At 45.0% G+C, this 22,726-nt stretch overlaps 1 long non-coding RNA gene across 3 annotated transcripts in view; it reads right to left on the bottom strand.

Annotated features, from left to right (window-relative positions):
- LOC144782771 (uncharacterized) overlaps positions 1-22,726 on the bottom strand; it is a 1,022,691-nt gene that overhangs the window by 728,961 nt on the left and 271,004 nt on the right. For all 3 annotated transcript variants that reach the window (XR_013601250.1, XR_013601251.1, XR_013601252.1), the window contains one exon: positions 17,284-17,575. This is a non-coding gene — a long non-coding RNA (uncharacterized LOC144782771). The remainder of the gene's footprint in view (positions 1-17,283; positions 17,576-22,726) is intronic.

Below are 22,726 nucleotides of genomic sequence, written 5' to 3'. Positions count from 1 at the left end.
GCGTTGTTTTAAAACGCTTACGCACTAGACTATCCACTAGGGCAGAGCCGTGAGTATTCTGTACTGCACAGTTACGGCAATGCGAGTTCAAATGCCAGTAATCCAATACCAAACGATACGATCCGTCAGGCTTGGTCACAGTAAAAAGAGGATTATTCATTGGTGACACACATGTTTCAGTAACACCCTGATATTCCAATTGTTCAAGGATTTTCGCGACGGAAGCTTTGGCTTCACGTCGTATGGGATATTGAGGTTGAGGCTGCGGCTGAGACCGCAACGGAATCTCGTGGCATGGGGACAATTTATCCCATCCACATTGGTTGCGGTACAGAGCCGGCGCTAGAGCCCTAGCCCACTCTTCTGCAAAATGCTGCGCATGCTCTTTGAGACCGTGTTCGCGAAACTTGGGAGGATTAACTCCTCCCCTCGTGGCGCCGCAAGCACAAAAGGTGGGGGCCAGTCAGCCTCCGAAAGCAAAATGTCATACGTAGAAGAAAGATTTTCCCAAAATACCCCTTTGATGGTACGTTGTATGTCACCCTCTATCAACAGGACAATTTCATAAAGTCTATCAGGGGGAGCAAGTCGTGTATCGGCGGTTTTCACCACAACGTATACATCAGTCGCTGTCACCCTCAGTAGTGGACGGAGGGCCTCTCTCACTATGGTAATCTCCGCCGCGCTGTCCAGCAAGGTCAGAGCCCACGTCAGATTCCGAAGCCGCGTTCTCACTATCTGTGGCATATCGATGCGCTGTTAATGCTGAGACTTTCTTTTTTGCAAACTGCGGTCTCTTCGGCGTAGAGTCCTCCTGCTTCCCTGTGCCGTCTGTTTGGCGGGGCTGGCCGCATCCTTGCGGACCACTCCTTCCTCTTCCGCCTCCTCCACCACCGGTCTTCGGAGCCGATGAGTCCTGAAAGGAACGAGGAGAGCGTTGATCAGAAACCTGAAATCGACCAGGTGATTTAATCGTCGCGCGGTCGCGCAAGTCATAAACTCTCTCAGTCGGCGCAGGTACTTGAACTGCAGGATAAGATTCTTGAGTCTGCTGTTTCTGCTTACCCTGATTCTGTTTCTTTGGCCAATTTTGTTTCTTGGACTTGGGCTGGACATCTGCCTGAGCAGACTGCCCCTGTGGTTGTTTTTTCTCTTTGTCAGAAAAATATTTTAGACCCTTACTCGTGCGACCCACTGTTTTATAAGCAGCCACTACAATTCTCGCTAACTGGCGGGGCTTCTCGGCATCGGGAAGAGCTGCCAATGCGTTAAACACCTGAAAGTTCACAGCTTCCCCCTTGACATTAGCAAGTACGAGATCGCAAACTATTTCAAAGGAGCCACACAGGCGCATACCCAATTCTACCGCTGCTTCCGGTCCGTGATCATCTTGAACACGTTTAATGATCGTAGGCAGTACAGCCATAGACGGGGTGCCGAAACACCTCGTATAAACAGCCGCAAAAGTCCTCCCCCAGCTTTCACAGTCAACGAGTTCGGGAGCTAAATCTTTAGGTAAACTAATTGTCAAGATTCTATGTTTTTCACCTGGAGTCGTGTTAGGAAATACTGCTTCCAGTTGGTCAAATTTCTCGGCAAGCCAAAAAGGAAAGTCATCCTTATCATCTGGTCGCTTACCAAACACTGCATTGACCATAACCGGATTGAGCTTCAATCCGCCATGTTCAGCTGGAAGAGCCGGACCTCCCGGGGGTCCACCCGGGAGATGACGACCTATGTATTGCACTAATGCACGAAACACGGCAACGGAAACTTCATGTAACCGACGTACCGCCGCTAGGGTACAATTGCCGTATTGTGGATGAGGAGTAAATCCAGCCAAAACAGGCCAATTTGCGCCTGGAATGGACAAAGGACCTAACCTCGGAGCGGTTAACGAATGGGGTAGGGCGCCACCAAACCAAACGCGATGCTGCCAATGATCAATAGGTATTTCCAGTGTCCTGTACGGAGTATATTCATTCGGTACAGGTGAGGCAGTGTAGTTGTGGAACACACCAGAATTTGCGTCCACCGCCGGAAACGTCACCCACGAATAAAACAGTTCGTAAGGGTAAGCTGCATCCGCACTCACTACCAAAACCACAGCCAAGCCTTCCAATGGGACTAGGTAATTCCGTAAATGGTTGCGCACCGCAATGCGACTATGCTGAGGGATGTCCACAGGCTGGGCCATGATAACACAGGAGCGTAGAAAAACAAAGCAAACTTTGTAGCACAACTGGGTAGGAATTCAAGGAAACCGTTTCAGAAAGATTCAAGCTTGAAAAGACCTATTTAAGAAAATAGGTAGGTTTCTTCGACACTACCGTTGTCCGGAAACGATAGTGAAGGGGTTAAGGTTTGAATGATATACTACTCGAGTGTCATGATATAAGACCACCAACGGTTGGGCGCCATGTCGCAGGGTTTCCGTTCTCCCACAGAACTGTGCATAGAGATTTGGAACCTCGATGAATTAGGGTGACCCAAAACTCACCTCAGTACCCAAAACCCCTTACCAGGCTAGCTACAGTGTCTCATTGGTCATAACAAACTCCCAATGTTTAGACAAACCAGAACATGAACTTACAATACCTCAGGTCACGTGGAACACATGAACACTCTTTTGTTATACAATCATTTCAAAACAGAACGTGGAGTAAATGAGGACACGTGCACATTTGAAATATTTATTTACTAATGCCGTTTTCTCAAACGCAGTATCTTAGATAATACAAGGAAACATATTATCAGAAGCAAAGTTATCAGCATAGTTACTAGTCCATAGAAAGCAAAAGGTGACAGCATGTTAACATGCTGTAACGAATAAGGGTTAACAACACCTATTTCTCACCCTCCCTAACTAGCATATTATATTAATATCTAAGAAGGTCTCTTTGGGTTTTAGCAGGGCGGGCCCATACCTCAAGATCCTAGTATGAAGAGATCACATCTGCATCCACCAGCTCTCTCTGCATGCGAACCGCATCAAGTATGTATGTGTGCTCTAAGCAAAGCAATATAAAACCCGCCTAAAGCCAGGATTTGGCAGAAGCTGCACTTATGTTATGTCTATGAAGGTGCGGAGATCAGACTTCACAACAATTGTGTCGAGTTATCTTCTAGGCTTCAGCACTCACTGTACAGACATAGTTTACTAAGCAAAGCTGATATCAGAGCAATAACATAATATTCTCATGTAAATCACAACACTCTTGTAGGTTGAAAGCTAAATCAACAAGTAAGTGTCGTGTACAGAAGCAGCAAAAGGAAAAATGGCGTTTAAACATTTAATAAGCTCACGCTAACTTAACACAATATATAGATAAGCAGTAACTATATGACAGTCTAATACTAATTGTGATAAATTTTATAGGGCACTACTTACGGAGAAAGATCAGCAGGTCTGGAAGTGTCTAGACCCAACAGTAGAGGGGGTGGACCTAATCTTGGCATTCGAGGGAGTTGCACAATGTATCGATGGCCTGCTTAGGCGCAGAATGCCAATAGAGGACCAGGACACACCTAGGTGGTTCGATCGGCAATGCTCAAGCGCCTTGAGGGAACTGAAGGCAGCTTTAAAGATTGTCCCCAAAGACAAGACAATGGTGTCCACCTACAGGGGGCGGTATAAACAGGCACTAAAAAACCGCAAAACCACACTGCAAAATCAGGCGTGGGAGAATTTGCGGGAAGCGGCCGAATCAAGGGATATGACCGCATTTTGGAAAATATTAAACAAACCTTGTTTCCAAGACACGAATGAATCTAAGCTTGCATGCCACGTCCTGCCAGAGGCCTGGGTGGAGCACTTTCAAGGCCTTTATAATCATGATAGTATGAGCAATCTAGCGCCATCAGTAGAGATAGGAAATCGAAGGGTCGCCCAAACCCCTTTCTCCTTGGGAGAGATAAAAGCGGGAATTGAGGGCCTAACCCGGAATAAGGCCCCGTGCCCGGATGGGATCCCCCCAGATCTTCTACTGACTCAGGTAGACATGTGGGCGCCTACTTTAACAAGAGTGATAAACACGGCAGTGGAGTCAGGTATGCCTTCATCCTGGTCCACTGCAATATTTGTGCTGATTTTTTAAAAGGCAACAGGGATAACCCACAATGTTACAGGCCTATCTCCCTCATCGATGTAACTGTGAAAGTTATGGGGAGGGCCATCCTCAATCGGCTAATGGACTGGGCGGACGAACATGACATCATTTTGGACATACAGTATGGTTTCAGGCCGGGTCGCTCAACCTCTGACCAATGTCTCAACCTTTATCTCCTGGTAGCCAAGTACACTGTCGCTAGTGAAGAGACAGTGTACTTGGCCTTCATGGACCTCACAGCAGCTTTACGATGGGGTTAACCTTAAGAAACTGTGGGAGTCACTGGGGGCCATGGGTGTGTTGACACAGGACTGGTCAATATTATAATCACCCTGCACCAGTACACCTCAGCCCAGGTCAGATACAATGACAAGGGAGATACTTCCGATCCTTTTCCATGCTCTAGGGGTGTGAGACAGGGCTGCATCCTGGAACCTTTTTTATTTACTTTATACTTTAATGGTCTAGATAAGGCACTGGGAGCCTTAGGGGTGGACTGTCCAAGGATAAAACCCCTGTTTTACTTTATGCTGACAACGCAGTGCTTCTGTCACGCACTGCGCGGGACCTTCAGTACCTCATAGATGGCTTTGTCATCTTCATAGAGAACCTGGACCTGTCTGCCAATCTCTCTAAATCATATATCATGGAGATGGGAAAAAGGCCAGGCAGGAAATTCAATTTTAGGATCGGCACCCATTGTTTGGAAAAAGTGCAGGCATTTTCTTTGATAGCTGTATCAGGTTTAACACACTGTCAGATGAGAAATGTAGATCTCTTATTAGGTCTTCTGGGGCAATCATGAACTTCGCACACAGGTTGGGTCGCTGGGCTCCTGAGCAAATCCTGAATTTGTACAAAGCCATCTGTAATGCCAAAACACTTATATAGCAGTGAGGTCTGGGGCTTCATTGATCCATCGAGGATCCAAATTGAGGAAAACAAATTCCTTCGGCGGCTACTTAGAGTTCCCCAGAGCACACCCTCCCACTCAATCCACGAAAAGCTAGGTCTCACTTACATGAGTGACAGGATCCAACTGAAACCTCTCACTTGCTGGCTCAAAATATGGACTAGTCCCGAAGCGGTTATAAGCCAGTAGATAATAACAGATTGTATGGAGAAGTGTGGCTCACTGGTTAGAGGAGGCAGACCTGGAAGCAGAGGTCAGCCCGGGACCAGGGTTCAATTCCCGGCTCGGTGGGGTCTTGAGTCCTAAAATGTCCATGGACTCGACAATTCTCGCTCCGGTGCCTACTCGATTCACGGGATCACACTCTGCGACTCTGGGCAATAGCTTGCTTAATCTCCACAACGGCACCTCGCGGTGGGATGCCTGGCTTTCACCTTGCGGATACCCTGCTGGGGTTATCTCACAGGGGAATACCAGGACGGGTTCCCTAAGCAAGCGCTTAGAAACCGCTTGGTGATTTGCGCTATATAAATTCCTGTACATTTACATTTACATCACCAGGGAGTATGGGTACAACATTCCCTGGCTTAAATATGTAAGGGAGACCCTGTCTGGTCTGGGTTACGCTGACCCGTTTAACAATCTGAGAAATTTGTTAGCCCGGGATAAGGCGATTGTTAAGTCCGCATTCCTACAGAACAGGGCTTCCATCAGGGAAGACATGGAGATGGCAAAACCGTCAGTGAGGGCTCACCTCTTGGCTAAATCCAGCATAGGCATGGAACCATACCTGTCCTACTTTTATAATGCTCCGGACAGATTTTTAATGACCCTATTTAGGTTGAACCTACTACATTATACACTGGGGCATCCTTCGGGGTATACAACATCTATTGAGTTGAGGGGCCCCTGCGGCTGCGACCACAAGTCTCCGCAGAATACGCTTCATTTTGTCTTGTTGTGCCCCTACTATGCTTACCCCAGGAAGTTATTTTTAAATCATGTTTTAAAGAATGTTAGGTTCAAACATGCATATGTGGCTCTGCTGTTTTTAAAATTGTCCGAAGAGGTTTTCACACTTTTTTGCACTGTTAACTTTCTAAGGATGGTCGCAAGATTGAGAAATACAAAAGATGTGGGATGATGGCACCTGATGTTACATTTTTGCACTAGTATTTATGAAGATTTTTACATACGAACTACGCTTGAGGGGGCCCCCCTTCCATCATGCTTGTTTTATACCTCCCTCGTTCCATTCCCGGCCTATTTTAAATGTAATCTGTTTAGGAGTTTTATACCTTCTAATTTCTTTTTTTATTTTATTATTTGAGATGAATTGTATAGTTATTTGTTAATATTTCATATTAATTGTATAGGTACTTGGTATTAGGCCCCAATCCCTGTGGTTTTTAACTGTGTTGTACTTTTATGGTATTGTTGTATACCGAATAAAGTAATTTGATGATGATGATGAATGCAGTGCAGTGCAGAGTTAGAACTGTTCGTAATTTTTCCTGAGGCACAGCCGGGAAATAGGTCTCTTGTATTTCTATTTTTAACATGTTTTAATATTGCGATTTGCACATCACTTACTTGCTGCTTTTATCTTGAGCCCCCGCAGTGTTAGTCTGTTTAAAATAGGCTTCTGATTTGTGTTTTACATTTCTGGACTTTAAACCTGTCTCCACCTCTGACCCTGTGCCCTCGCAGCCGATTTGGTGCTGCCGCGGGACTGAGGCAGTGCCAAGACGCCATTGGGGGAGGATCTCTGGGGTGACGATGAGCTGGTCGGAAGCCCCGCCCCCTTATGGTTAAATAGCGCGTCGGAACTCCCGCGCTTTAGTTAGAACTGCTTGTAATTTTTCCTGAGGCGCAGCCGGTAAATAGGTCTCTTGTATTTCTATTTTTAACATGTTTTAATATTGCGATTTGCACATCACTTACTTGCTGCGATTATCTTGAGCCCCCGCAGTGTTAGTCTGTTTAAAATAGGCTTCTGATTTGTGTTTTACATATCTGGACTTTAAACCTGTCTCCGCCTCTGACCCTGTGCCCTCGCGGCCGATTTGGTGCTGCCGCGGGACTGAGGCAGGGCCAAGACGCCATTGGGGGAGGATCTCTGGGGTGACGACGAGCTGGTCGGAAGCCCCAGCCCCTTCCTGCCCCATAAATGTCATGCATGGTTCGTCCGCGCAGCGGGCGGGCGCAGCAGGTGGGCGCAGCCGGTGCGCCGGTGGCGCACCGAAGGCGCGCCAAAGGCAAGCCAGTCTGCGCCCGTCCAAGCCAGGACGTCGCCACTCGCCAAAACCGCTGGTCCTAAACATAATGCCCCCCTTTGCTATGGGAGGGGTGCCTAGCTGTCATTTAACACTGATGTTGGAGAATGTAGTAAATGCACCTCTCAGATGGGGGAGACTGAACTGTCATGCTCTGTATGTAAGTTTCGCACCTTAGCCCCAAAGCTTGCTCAAGGGGAAACGAAAACTACCCATCTAGTGCACTTTAAAATATTCCAACTCAATGTGAGATCACTTGTGAAGCATATATGGAAATTCATGATGTTATTCTCGAGGAGACTATGGATATTTTATTCGTTTGCGAAACATGGCTTAAAGATGACATGACAGCGATGTCTAACCTCACTCTCCCCAAGGGATACTCGATTAATGCTGTTAATAGAGACTCCAGGGGTGGGGGTATTGCTATAATTCACAAGTCCCCGTATCTTTGTACTTTCATGAAGGAAAACATTAGGGAACGTTAAAGCGCCCGTTTTAAGGTAGACATCAGGGCACACTTTGCCCTTTCTGGACTGTTTATTTATCGCCCCCCAGGGCCGGCTGCTAAGTTTATTGAGTCTCTATTGGACACTGTGAGTGAGTTGGTTGTGGGGTCTGCCAATTTCACCATCCTGGGTGATCTCAACCTTCATTTTGATGTGTTGCAGGATAATACTCCTACGCGCACCCTGGTTGAGGATCTAGGTGCATTACAGCTGGAACAATTGGTACCTGGTGCTACTCATAGTGCAGGACACACGTTAGACCCGGTCTTTTCCAACATCCCTGACTTGAGCCTGGCGATGCCTAAGCCTATGGGCTGGACCGACCACTTTTTGATTGAGATCAGGTTACTTGTTGCTGATCCACTCAAGCGTGATAGCGAGAATAGGGTTTTGAGACGCCCATGGCATAAGCTCAGACTGAGCGAGTTCCATGCATTTCTTAAGTCCAACCCCTTGGAAGAAATTATTGACCCTGAGTCGGCATATTCCATGTTTCGTGACTGGTTACTAAAGGGCTTAGACTCTTTGATTCCTGCCAAATGGACCAAAGGACGCATCTCAAATTCCAGCCCACGGTATAATGAATCCTTGAGATTACTGAGAAAGACGTGCAAAAAAGCAGAACGTGAGTGGAGAAGGGATTATGTAGAATAAGGTAAAAGAATATACATGTCTAAAATCAAGATCTATCATAAAGCGGTTAGCGCTGCCCGTGGAGCCTATTACGCTAAAGAAATACAGCTGAGCTCCAATCCGACCAAATGTATTTTCAAAATTTTTAAGGAGCTCAGGAGTAGCAAAGATACTTCGCCTAGTGTTGTATCTTCACAATACTGTGAAGAGCTCAATACCTATTTTGTGGCAAAGGTCCACAAAATCTACCAATCCTTTCCTCATGTGGTCCCCGATATCATCCCCTTAGTGGTGAGAGACGAGTCCTGCCCTATACTATCTGATATCCCGGTTATTTCGGAGAAGGACCTGATTCGACTGAGTGGCAAAATAAAATCTGGTTCTCCGGCTGACCCTATGAGGCCACCTCAATTTATTGATTCCTTGACGCTGCTCCAGTGGCCGATCCGTCAAATTCTGAATCTTTCCTTCACGACGGCTATTGTGCCAGCGGCTTGGAAGGAGGCCTGGGTGTCTCCTATTATTAAGAAGCCTACGCTAGACCCCTTAAAACCTGAGAACTTTAGACCAATTTCCCTCCTCCCTTGGGTAGCAAAGATAGCCGAAGCCCATGTTAATAACATCCTATCTCAATTCCTGACCTCTCACAACATTCTGGACCCATCCCAGAATGGTTTTCGACCAGGCCATAGTACGGAAACCGCCCTGCTTGCCACCACTGAACATCTGCGGGCGGCTTTGGATGCCGGTCAATGTGCAGCGCTGATCTTGTTGGACGTCAGCGCTGCCTTAGATACGGTATCACACGCCATCCTTCTCCATTGTCTGGAGGCAGCCGGAGTGACTGGGAGGGCACTGGAGTGGTTTAGGTCTTTCTTAACTGATAGATCTTTTCGGGTGTCGGCCCTCCGTTTCTGTCATAATCCCATTCCATCGTACGGGGGGTCCCACAGGGCTCAGCATTAAGCCCCTCTCTGTTTAATCTGTATGTACAGCCTTTGGCTGCTGTTGCGAAAATATGGGATCCAACGATGGAGTCCTATGCGGACGATGCCCAGCTGGTTATCACCTTACCTGAGGGACCATCAGGAGCAGCCACCAGATTCAGAGAGGGGATGACAGCTGTGGCACAATGGATGACAGAGAATTGTCTACAGCTCAACGCGAGTAAGACCGAGGTTTTGGTGGTTGGAAAGAATGCCACTCATTGGAACGAGGACTGGTGGCCAGCATCCCTTGGCCCTATGCCATCGCCTAAATCGGCGGTAAAAAATCTTGGAGTCTGGATGGATTCCACTCTTAGCTTCCAGACCCATACTAAGAGAGTTGCGGGCACCTGTGTTTGCCTACTAAGGGGCCTTAAACCGCTTATGAAATTCTTCGATCCGGCAGTTTGGCAACTTCTTGTGCAGTCCACAATACTATCCCGCCTGGATTATGCTAGCTTCCTGCTTCTAGGAGCAAACAAAGCAGAGATTCGGCGCCTGCAACAAGTTCAGAATTCCGCTGCCAGAGCGCTAGTGGGTCTCCCTCGCCACTGCTCAGTTGCGGCTATGATTCAAGGACTTCACTAGCTTCGGGTCGACAAGCGAATTCAGTTCAAAACTCTTTGCTTGTCGTTCAAAATCCTGAAGTCCAATAGCCCAAAGCTACTCTGTGGTTTGCTGAGTCCATATGTGCCACACCGAACACTGTGCTCCTGCGGACAGCACTTTGGATTGTGCCATGCTTCACTCGTGTCAGGGCTGGCGGATCCTCGTTTAGGTACTTAGCTGCTAAACTGTGGAATTCCTTGTCGTTACACCTCCGGGTCATGGATGACCCGCTTGCCTTCCGGAAGGCTATTCAAACTTTTCTGTTCTCATCTGTATAGGACTTGACTGTCACACCCGTGCAGCTCTCTCTGGAATTTTTTTTTGATTCAGGTCTGACAGCGCCGGGACGCCCCTTTGCTGGGGCAGCTGTGCGCTCTGGAAATCATTTAACATAACATAACAACATAACATTTGAGCTGGTGGTTTCCGGTGCTCGACACCAGCATCTAATTGGCTTCTGGTGCTCGGCACCGGCACTTAATTTTCAACACCAAACATAGGACAGTCTGCCACATGGTGGTACTGCTCATCTGATTTAGAGATGAGCAGAACAACAGTTGTTTATGAATATAATATACAATAAACATTACTAATACCTACCTCCCCAGCCATTCCTTTTGTTTTGGGGACGTCAAATAATCTGAACTGTCGCACTTGCAGGTGAGAAAGTTGCTTTGGTACCATCATTGTTAGTGATGACATGGGCAACGGGTTGTGCAAGCTGCAGTGGCCTCCTGGTTAGGGCCCTGGCACTTATTATTTTGCAAATTAAGCACTATAGGAGTGGATTTGCCTCATACCCACTCTGGGCCTATCTGCCATCTTTGATATAGTCTGTTGCTCCAACCTAGTATAGGCTGTGAGATCCTAGCATGCAAATAATAATTTTAGACTGAACTTCCATCTACCTTTCGGGCAGATAAAGCATAATCTCGCACTCACGATACTCAGTGACTTTATTACCCACTACCTGAGGAATGCTGCAAGTTTCCATTATCCTGCACCTCCACTTGAACGATTACCTCAGCCCATTAGCAGGCCTAATTAAGTCCTTAAATTAAGACTATTTCAGCTACAGAGATGACATCCAGATAGTAAATAAGCTAGAAAGCCTAGAGTGATCTGGCATAGACCATTGCCAATAAGTCTGTAAGCCATGGACCATTGAATACCAATAAAACACCTAAGAAATGTATTTGAAACCAAGATACTTACAGGTAGAACATGGAAGCACCATTCTATCTATACCTCAGAGACCACTTTACTCCTACTCTCAAAATACTTGGTCAGATGTTCCTCTTTTAAATCACTTTTCATTACCCACAGGGCAATCTAAACAAAGCTTCAGTGAGGCACACAGAATAGAATGCTGGCCTCAAAACTCACATCTCAGCCCTCTGCCCGTTCCTACAGAAAGATACACACTGATGAAACTTTTTTCTCTGCCCACAAAGCAAAGTTGAAAACTCACTCCCAGCAAAGATAAGAAACATACAATACCAACTCAGATTCAGGGATGCAGTAAAGACCTGGCTATTCCATAAAAGGTGACACCCCTACTGCATGGCTTTTCCAAATCCTAACAATCTCACAAAGTTCATTCAAGCACCTATGTACTAGAGGTAGGTATACGCATCACTTACTATTCTTGGCTCCAAATCAAGCTTAAGTGCATCTGACATATTGCTTGCATTAAAGCAATCTTCTGGTCCTCATGTCCCACACCAAAATGCCTCATTGTAGGGGGAAAACAGAACAATGTTATCCATAAGCATTGCCAACGATACATCTTACTGGTCTTTGCTTCACTAAGTGGATCTGAATTTATCCAGGGTGATAAATAGCATCAATTATGATTTTTGTCTGAAAAAGGGACATGAGATACAGATTTTAAGTGCTGTCAGCACCAAAGCCTGCATGCCCTGTTATTTACAAGGCACTTATACCCCAGTAAAGTTTTTCCTAGGTAAATATTGGGAAAGCAAACTTGTCAAAATGTTCCTGGGAAAAATGTTGTGGTTATATGGCTTGTGATTCTGATATGTGCTGCAGCAGGAGTTACCATATGTTTTAAAAATTATCTGGGCAAACATAATCGGGCAATTTAAAACTTAAAAAATATGTCTAAAAAATCCATCAACGATGGTGCTTCTGAAGCCGTAAGGAATTCTAAATGACTGCCAATACTCCACAGCACATGAGATAATTAAGATATCTATCAAGTGCTGTGATTTTTTTTTTTTTTTTTTTTTTTTCAAGAACATTTTTATTTGATAAGAACAAGGAAGAAATCAGGTGTCAAAGCAAAATACATTGGAATAGTAACTTAAAGACTATGAGCAAAATAAAACAATCATTGGAATATAAATATGAGGAGAAAATAGGTCTGGGTACTAGATTTGTATGTATTATATATATAGATATATATCTGTAAAAATAGAGTTGTTTAAGAGACTTGAAGGTTCAAGCCAGGCTTGAGCCAGATGTATTGCTCTGGCTCAATTCAATTAGTCTTTATTCAATGTTTTTCCAATCATAAAAGACACATATAAAATACATTTATATAAAACAAGTGTGCCACACTTCATAAAATACAATTATTTTAAAAAATTAATTATGTTAAAAGAATCATGCTAAAAAAATGCAATTATATCAAAAGGGAACCGCATAAAAGTAATATACCCACAATACCCATCAGAGGGGAAACATCAGTCATAATAATGTCCTCTTCATTAATGAATAATAGAGTCTATATTAGCAACCAAACTACTCCTTCTGAGGGCCCATCTCCAGCTCAAGAATTTAGCCATAGCTATAACTACAGGTTCCCTTGTATCTGTCTTTAAAATACGCAATGCTGTTTGGCATGATCTTGTGCCAATATTTAGACAGATCGGCTTAAGCCATTTGTTACGGGGACCCTTATATGCAGGGCACACAAACAATACATGGAGTATAGACTCTTCCTGAGATGTGCACACAGTGCATTTTGTATCTCCATCTCCCCATTTTGCCATAAATGTTTTTAGGGGGAGAGTACCCACTCTAAATTGGTGGTATAGTTTCCTGTCACCAGGTCTTGTAATGACATCCCAATAGGCCTCCAACCTATGTTCATACTTATGATCTAAAAAGAGGCCTGTCAGGGAAGCACCGTCTACCAGCGACATGGACTTAAGACAGACCATGTCCTTATATAGAGATTTAAAATCATTTTTTGATGGAAACTGATTCCCTTTTGGGTCCTCCCACACGTGCCTTAGCCCCATGTCAAGTAGTGTGCCCTTAATTTTTTTAGCCAGTTGATTTTTGAAGACATAATAGCTTCTCTGATATGCTTAACTGCTTTGGCATAGGGTACTTACTCAGGGGTTGTCCATAGCCGTCTCCAATACGCTAGGAGTCTAAAGCCCGCTGCCTCCTCGATGGAAGTGCATCCCAAATCTAAAAATAGAGGTTTGAGGGGGGACGATTGGGGAAGGCGAGTCAATGATCTCAAAAACTTCTTTTGGGCTAGAACTAAGGGGCCTAGATTTTCAAAGTCCCAAAGTTCTGCACCATAGATTATGGAGGCCGTTATTTTCTCATTATATATGGCTAATGCTGGACCTACCGGTTTGGTATAGGAGAACCGGTGCTCTTTTAAAAGAGCCCCTGCTACTTGGTTGTGCCTAAGTGCTAGTAAATCTATTTGCGGCTTCCATTTCATCCTCTTGCCCATCGTTACACCCAGGTACGTAAAGGTGTCAGTTTGCTTCAAAGGTGCACTATTCATTACTACTCTGCCTTTCACTATTTTATGTTTAGGCAACACCATGAACTTGGTCTAATCAACATTGACTACTAGTTCATGGTCGTTGCAAAATAAAGTGAATCTATCGAGGGCTTGTTGCAGACCCGATTGTGTTTTAGATAAAATTAAAGTATCGTCTGCAAACATTAAAAGTGGAACCCTCGTACCAGCAAGATAGGGGCATCGGTTGGATACTCAGAGTAATATGAGATAACATTATTAATACACAAAGAGAAGAGGGTAGGAGCCAGAACACAGCCCTGCCTTACCCCCTTAGTCACAGGAAACCGGTCTGTTATTTCACCCTGTTGGCCTGGGCATAATTAGACTCATGAAGTTTAATAATAAAGTTTAAAATCGCAGGGGGCATCCCTGCTTCCTTAAGTGTGTCCCACAACTTAAAGCGGGGCACCAGATCAAATGCTGATTTTTGATCTATAAATGCAGCATTCAGAGTCCCCCCTGCTAAAACCACAGTACTCCAATAAATCATCATGAATCTAAAAACGTAGTCAATAGTACTGACATGAGGATGGAAACCCGTTTGGAAAGTGGCTAGAATTTCTTGGTCATCTATCCACATATTTACCCTGCTCAGCACTAGTCTGGCCACAATCATTTGCATGGTGTCTATAAGATTTATGGGCCTATAGTTGCTTGGTCTGGCGCGGTCCCCTTTTTTATAGATAGGGATAATGTCTGCCAGGGGAGCACCTCTTGCCAGACCATTGACCATATGATGTATATATTTGAGCCAATTTTCCTTATCAAATTTAAAGATGTCTGCTGGAATACAATCCGGACCCGGAGCCCTACCTTCTGCCACACCATCCAAGGCTCTCTCAATTTCCCCTATATCAAAACTTAGCACAGTGTCACACATTACTAGTGGATAGTGACTTGGGCTGCTAATCGTACAGGCAAACTGAGTCGGATAATGCGTGACCCATGCTTCTGGAGGGACATTTCTAACTGGAGAGGGCCCTATACCACCACTGCTCTATTTGACTGCTTTCCAAAATCGCACACAGTTTCTTCCACTGCTTGCATTTAGTAAATCCTGCCATCTTTTTTCATCAAAGTCCTGCTTTGCCCTTCGCTGGATTTCTTTATATGCAGACCTAGCTGCCCTAACTTCATGCAGCAATCCCGACCTAATAGCTTGGGAGAGGTGGCTGAAAGCGGTCCTACATGCCCGATCGTACCATTTTGCAGATTTCTGTATGATTTGCTTAGAACTCCTTCTGTTTTTTGTAAAAAAAACTTTCAACTTTATAAATAGCTCCTCATGGACCTTTGTAAGGGCAGGAAGAGAAGCTTCATCCAAATCAAGCTGAGAGAGAACTAATAAGGTATCTTCAAGGGTTAGCTTTATCAGGTCCAGAGTACCCTCATCGTCTGGGACCAATGCCCACTTTAATCTACAGCAGTCATTGGTCATAGTTACTTCAGCTGTGGCTATTTCAGTACCCACCCTTTCAATTGGTTGGCCAGTAGCTTCTAGAGTGAAAAGTAAGGGGTCCTGGTCACTCTCCGTTCTGCTCTGGACCTTCATATCATCTAACTTTGCCCACAGTTCTAAATTAATAAAAAAGTAGTCAATTCTGCTACTTCTTATCCCATTGTTAAAAGTGTCGGTACCCTCACTATCTGATTTTGACCTTCCATTTATGGCCCTCAGACCCATTACCAGAGATAAACTTTTTAACTGGAGCACTACCTCTGACCATTTATTAATCGGGGTGAGCTCCAACAATGGTATACCCCAGGTCGCATCCTCATCCCTAGTTAAGCTTCTATCTTCTAAGTCTATTGGCTCGAATGTACAATTAAAATCACCCGTCACTACCAGATGATTTGCCCCTTTCAATGTTTTAATGAATTAATCAAATTTTGAGAATGTAGGAGAGGCTTTTCCACCCACTAGACCTCTCGCATAAACATTGACTAATATGAGATCATGAGGTTATTAAAATGAGCAACTATACAATCCCCTCTCCCATCCTTTGTATAATGTCCTATCCATGTTGATCGTCGGGCCATAATCATCTGATTACAGATATCCCAATCCCATACCTCAACCTACTTCAGTTGCGTTGTCAGCCAATGCATGGTTTTAGCCATCAACTGTTCGGTGGTTTCAATCTGACCGTCCTGCAAAACTGGGACGTTCCTCAAAACCACCACCAAAGGAGCGGCAGCCGGAGGAAGGTGTAAAACCCTAGAACCCTCTAAGGCTGGGCTCTTATCCAATCCCTCGTGCATCCGGGGGTGCTCTCGGCCACTTGGCTCAGGTATGGAACTAACCTGATTTGCTAGTGCACGGACAGTGGTCTGGTGTACATTATCACCTACTGACCCTGTACAGGGTCTAATTCCCCCCCCTTCCCAAGCACACTGGCTAGCCCGATCTAAACCACTAGACATATTCCCCAGCTTACTCACTTTACTTCCCACATCAACTACCCTAGCTGCATGGTTGATAGTCACAGCACCATTATTCCCCGCCGATAGTGACATCAACCTAGTTGCTGGCAATTTAAGGGGATTGGGATTCGTAGCTACTGTGTTACTGGGCTCTTTAGATGTAGTTAATTGGTTAGTTTGTATCAATAAACCCTCTAGAGCACTATAGTTCGTCATGACCTTCAGTTCAAAAGTATTGAGATCACTCCTTGATCTTAGACAGTATATCAATGATAGGAGTTAAAGATGTTGCAATCAAGTTCCCCAGTTTGTTCCACATAGCCTCATGAGCCTTAGCAGCGGAATCACCCAAGAGCTCTGAAGTTAAAATTCCAGACATAGTGGGAGCAGGATCCCCTGTCAGTGATGTTGTTGATGTAGCACTTCCTCCATTTTTATTGGGATTTTGCAGGTTTCTACCTCTGAGGGTCCCCTCCCTGCTTCCTTTTTAGTGGTGGATCTGGAATTGGAGCAAGAGTTTTATTTTTGCATTGGGGAGCAGACCTCGTGGCGATACGTGGTGGTGGACTACTTTGAGTGAGTACTGCATCCATCTGTACTGGCTCAGCAGATTGGGGTATATTGTGTGTATCCAAAACGACAGAGGTTTCCAATAGCCCATTAGGAGACTGACCAACATCACCTGCATTGTCAACGGAGTCAATGTCTACAACCAAAGAACAGTCAGGAGTGCGAGCAGAAGCTAAAGCGCCCAAAGATGATTGTTTAGTCAGTTGGGGATCGAGAGATAGACGGCGCTCGGTCAGAGCTATCTCATGTGCAAGGACCGAACTGGCTCTAATTAAGAATTGATCCAGCGTCCCCACCACACTTCCTGAGGGTGGCCCATTTCTCCCCTTGCCCTCTCGCAAATTCATCCTTGAGTGTAAATTTATTTGATATGAGGGATGAAATTAGAAAGATAACACAGCAAAGTTCCTATTTGTTGCTCCTCTGATAGTAACAGCAGTATGTTAAAAAGGACTAACCTTGAGGGGTGAGCAGCCTCAGAGAGTGGGCCCGGTCCGGCCTCATCCGGTCTCTAACGGGCTCAAACAGGCTCGCCCTTGGCCCGGGCTTCGCCGCGCGCGTCCCGCGAAGCGGGTGCCACGAACAGTTAAATAGCTTCTCGCTGGGCATGTCAGGTGCAGGCAATCCTTGTCAAAGCAGGGCTCCCTGGACATGCAGTCCCTCGGGATACAGCGTCCTCCTCGGCGTTACTGGCGACACTGCACCCAGACTCTGACCTCATGCAACAAGAATTCAAAACACAGCATTGACCTGTGATGTAAAACAAGAGAAAGTATTAGGCATCTAGTGGCTGAAATTCGGAATGTTAAACATGAAAAACAGAGATCTATCCTGATTTCCCTGCTTGACCAAATGGCATTACCCCAGGCAATATTTAATTTCACCATAATTCCTTTTATTACATTATTGCAACTGATAGCACCTTGAAATGTGTGAGTTTGGGATGTGTACTGCACAAAAACATCTAGCATTTGATTTTATAGACTCTAAAGTTTCTACATGTATAATAAAAATCTAGGCCACATTTGGGGTGCACATGACAATTGTCTTGCCTCTTAGTTCACTAATGGCATTGCCATTAGGGTGGAGGGAGCTTGAATGTTTTTTAGGGTCATGAAAAAAGGTGGGTCCCTTGCTCACTTTGCCACTGGTTTCAAGCTAGCATGGCTGATGAGGGCATTTAGCCCAAAACCAATCCCATGATGCTTGTTTCTAGTCCAGGGAAGACATGGCTTGGCAGTTCGGGCTGGACTGTTCCCATGAGGCACAGGGTAAAGACTGATTTGCATATGGCTGTGTTTGAACTGGGGTGGCGAAGTGAGCGAAAGAACAATGATGGATTCAACCCAGATCTGTGACTGGGGTTGAGTGTCTGGAAAGTTACAGCGCTCCGTCCATCATCTCCCTGTGTTTGCTTTGTTCGCCCTAAGTTGGGGGGGTATGCCCAGACGTGGGTCCCTTGCTCACTTTGCCAAGGGATTCAATCTAGCCCGGCTGATGAGGGCTTTTAGCCCAAACCCGGTCCCAGGATGCCTGTTTCCGGTCCAGGGAAGACATGGCTTGGCAGTTCGGGCTGGACTGTTCCCATGAGGCACAGGGTCAAGACTGATTTGCATATGGCTGTGCCTGAACTGGGGTGGCGAAGTGAGCTAAAGAACATTGATGGATTCAATTCAGATCTGTGACTGGGGGTGAGTGTCAGAAAAGTTTCAGTGTTCCATCCATCATCTCCTTGTGTTTGCTTTGTTCACCCTAAGTTGGCAGGGTATGCCCAAACATGGATCCCTTGCTAACTTTGCCACTGGATTCAAGCTAGTCTGACTGATGAGGGCTTTTAGCCTCAAACCGGTCCCAAGATGCTTGTTTCTGATCCAGGGAAGACATGGCTTGGCAGTTCGGGCTGGACTGTTCCTATGAGGCACAGGGTCAAGACTGATTTGCATATGGCTGTGTTGGAACTGGGGTGGCGAAGTGAGCTAAAGAACGAAGATGGATTCAACCCAGATCTGTGACTGGGGGTGAGTGTCTGAAAAGTTTCAGCGCTCCGTCCCTCATCTCCTTGTGGTTCCTTTTTGGCTAACCCATAGCAGATTTAATGCATATAATGATCCATCTAGAATTGGTAATTTCCTGTGCCACTCTCCGCTTTGTTCTAGAAAATGCAATAAGTAGTTGCTCATGCTATTGAAATTCCCTTGTCCTCTAAATATAAAAATGAAGAGTCTTCTTAAGATAGAGGTGATGCAGACGTTCCTCTTCCTTTGATGGATGAGGTGGTGCATAAAATGTTGATACGGTTATGGATTGCCAAACATGAAAAGACGTGATATGTTGGGTAGGAATGTTGCCTTAGTTCAAAGGACTATTTATTTTGGACAAAAAAAACACATGCTGGAATAGAAGATAATGCTTGAAGTTTCATTTACCCTCCTTGGAGATGTTATGCGATGAGGAACACTGCTTTAAGTTTGGGTAGACATAAAGGACAACTGTGCATAGGCTCAAAAGGCAAGCACATAAGACAGGTCAATATAAGATTTAGATCCCATTGAGGTATCATAAAAGGAGTAGGTTGAAACAAATGAATCAGCCCCTTCAGAAAACGCACAAAAACAGGTGATCGCAAGAGGGATGACTGATCCAGAGGTAAAAAAGCCGAAAGGACTGATAAGTAACCTTTAACTGTGGTTACAGCTAGGCCTTGCTTTGCTAATGGTAAAATAACAAACTATTAGATAAAGAAGCTTGTAAGGGTTGTAAGTGATGAGAAAAACCACCACAAAACCAAAGTCTTTCACCGTACTGCATAGACAGACTACATTGAAGGACGCCTGGCTGCCAGAGTAACACCAACCACCTCAGGAGGAAGGTTGAATCTCATCAACTGTCGCCACTTAATCGCAATGCATGATGGTGTAGATTGTGCAGTTTTGGGCGCAATATCCGGCTTTGCTGCTGCAACAGGAGATTCTCCCAAAAAGGCAACCAGATTGGAGGACTTGTCCTCATGGCCAGAAGTTCCTTGTACTACACACTCCTTGCCTAGTCCTGCACCACTAGAATGACTGGGGCCTGGTCTCTCTTGATTTTCTTATGCACTCTGGGCATGAGAGGTAGGAGAAGAACAGCATACAAAAGTCTTGAGCCGCAGTGTAGGCGGAAGGCATCTCCTAAAGAAGAGTGCCTTGGGAACTCCTACATGCAAAATTTGTGACTCTGCATATTCTCTGCAATTGCGTATAAATCAAGCCAGGGTTCTCCCCATTGCTGGAAGATTCACTGAGACACCTCCAAGTGTAATCACAATTTATTATATGCTAGGCACCATTGGTTGACTTTGTCCGCCCTGGCGTTTAAAGATCCTGCCAGGTGCTAGGCAATCAGGGAAATGCCTTGAGCGTTCAGCCCATTCCAAAGGAATAAAGTCTCCAGACACATGGCCCATAACCCCACTCCGCCTTGTTTGTTGCAGTACCACGAAGTGGATGTGTTGTCTGTGAGAACTTGTACCCGTTGCCCTTTGATTGTTGGACCGAAAACTTTCAGTACCAAGTGCATCGCTCATAACTCCAACAAGTTGTTGTGGATGAGAACCACTGCCAAGAACCAGAGTCTCTGATCTCCACCTCTCCCAGATGACCTCTCCAACCCAGTAATGATGCATCTGTCATGACCATTATTTCTGGGGAAGAAGTTACGAGGGAAAGATCTAGGATGGATACAAGCATCCATCCTTTTTCAGTACTAGAAAGCTACAGGAATAACAGCCAGTCCTTATTTCTGAAACCAATAGACAAGTGATCCTCCAGAAGATGATGTGTTCTTGGTGATATGTTTGGAGGATGGAAAATGAAAGTTAGGGAGTAACCTTATTACACATTCTAGAGCACCCATTGATCTAGGATAAAACACCTTGCTCCTCCATCCGGAGAGGTAAAAGGTGATCTGACCTCCAAACAGTCGCTTTGCCAAGGTTAAATTAAATGGGATTTACATTGGCTGCAGAAGAGGGGGGAGAACGCTGCCTATGGGAACCTGAACACTGTTGACCAGTTTCCTGACTTCGCCCCCTAATGAATTGAGAGCTATTTTGTTGCTGAGAGGAATACTATCTTTATAGAAAACCCCTTCCAAACCCTCGACAAGGGCGCTGCATTTGGGGATGCTTTCTTGTTGTGGAGCTAAGCATGAGAAGGGGGGTGGCCTTACTCTACTTGAACCTTTCAAGAACAGAGTCAGCTTTTGCTCTAAACAGAGTAGAGCAGTGTTTCCCAATCTTTTTTTGAAACATGATGCACTTTTTTGTACAACAACCTTTCACAATCCACCTAGCTCTGATGGACCTGAGATGGCAATTTTTTAATGTCATAAAGCATTATGTGGTAGTGCATTGTTATTTGCAAACATCACATTTCCCATTGAAATGGCCACTAAGGTCTCACAGACATACAATTTTAAAGGTAAAACTATATTGCACACAAATGATAATGTCTGGATATTGGGTTTCAGTAAATATTTAAAAATTCTGCATAAAGTGTCTTGATTTGTTCTAATCCTAATAAATGTTTTGTTTCATTTACACTTCAGAATTACAAAAACATGTGCTTGATTTTTTTTCCCCAACTGCTGAAGGTGTACAGTGCATTTACACATATTTACATTTTGTTTTGTGTTAAAAGGAAGTTACATCCTCCATACTTCTGTTCACACTTGTACCCCAGCAGCATTGTTGCATAATTCACTTTAATTTTCTTTCTCTGACTGCAAAGTTAGAAGAGTCTGTAAGCACCAGTACAGTATTAAAACAAATTACATTTGCCCTCTGCCATTGAAGTGCCCCAAATGTGACACAATAAATAATTCTAAGGGTATCTTTATTTATTTCCTGGACTTTGGTGACCCACCAAAAATGGGCTCACGACCAACCAGTGGGTCGCTGCAGACAGTTTGGAAAACAGTGGCCTGGAGCTATCAAATGGCATGTGCATAAGTGAGTGTTGGACACAGGTAGAGAAGTCCACGGAGCAAATCCAGGCATGGAGCCTAAGCACTACGGTGTTGTTTATTGCCCTTCCTAGATAGTCAGTAGTGTTGAGGCTGGACTTGATTGAGAATTTTGCAGCATCCTAACCATCAGACACTAAAGTTGCAAGATCTGACGTACATCCTCAGGGACTGCTGGCAGGATATCTGACTGTCCCATAATGCATAAGTAAATCTCCGCAGAAGGCATGATGTTTTACCCGAAATGAGGGCCAGACTCTTCAAAGAGAAAATCCTTTTTGCAAATGCCTACATCTTTTTTTGACTCCCTATCAGGTGGGTTCAATGGGAAGGAATCTGGATTTGTACAACTCATAGAAGCCTGTATAACAAGGCTCTCCCTAAGTTGGATATTGTAATAAAAAATCAATATCTACAGGAGCAGGCATATGTCTTCTTGCCACCTGTCTACTAACCAGAGGGCAAAAACCTGTTTTTGCCAAGGTGCCCACCAACTCTTCTGTATCAGCCTCATTAAAAAATAATAAGGGCTCCAGAGAAGATTGTGCTGCGTCAAGCTCTCTGTAAGGAGAGTTGTCTTAACCTCCTGAGTAGGAAGAATAAGATCAAGGGTCTCTGCCACCCTCCTGATGATGGTCGCAAAAGATTCAGTCTCTTGAGTGGCAATGGCCAGATTAGGAGAAGTCAGACCAATGTCTGGAGTGTTACCCAGGCTACTGGCATCCCAGAGTTCAACAAAATGACCTTTTTCAAAGGGCCGATATTCTTCATTGAAAATTAACTCCTCTCTTGAATAGTCAGGTTCAGAATATGTGTATCCCAGTTCTAGGCGGGGAGCAAAGGCTTCGGTATCTTATAAATCAATTGGATCAATGACCTGTGTTGGCGACGTCGCAA

This window comes from Lissotriton helveticus, chromosome 9, assembly GCF_964261635.1.
Source record: "Lissotriton helveticus chromosome 9, aLisHel1.1, whole genome shotgun sequence".
In the NCBI taxonomy this organism is placed as follows: Eukaryota; Metazoa; Chordata; class Amphibia; order Caudata; family Salamandridae; genus Lissotriton; species Lissotriton helveticus.
The sequence above is the reverse complement of the archived record's forward strand: the minus strand, read 5'-3'. Positions and strand labels throughout refer to the sequence as shown.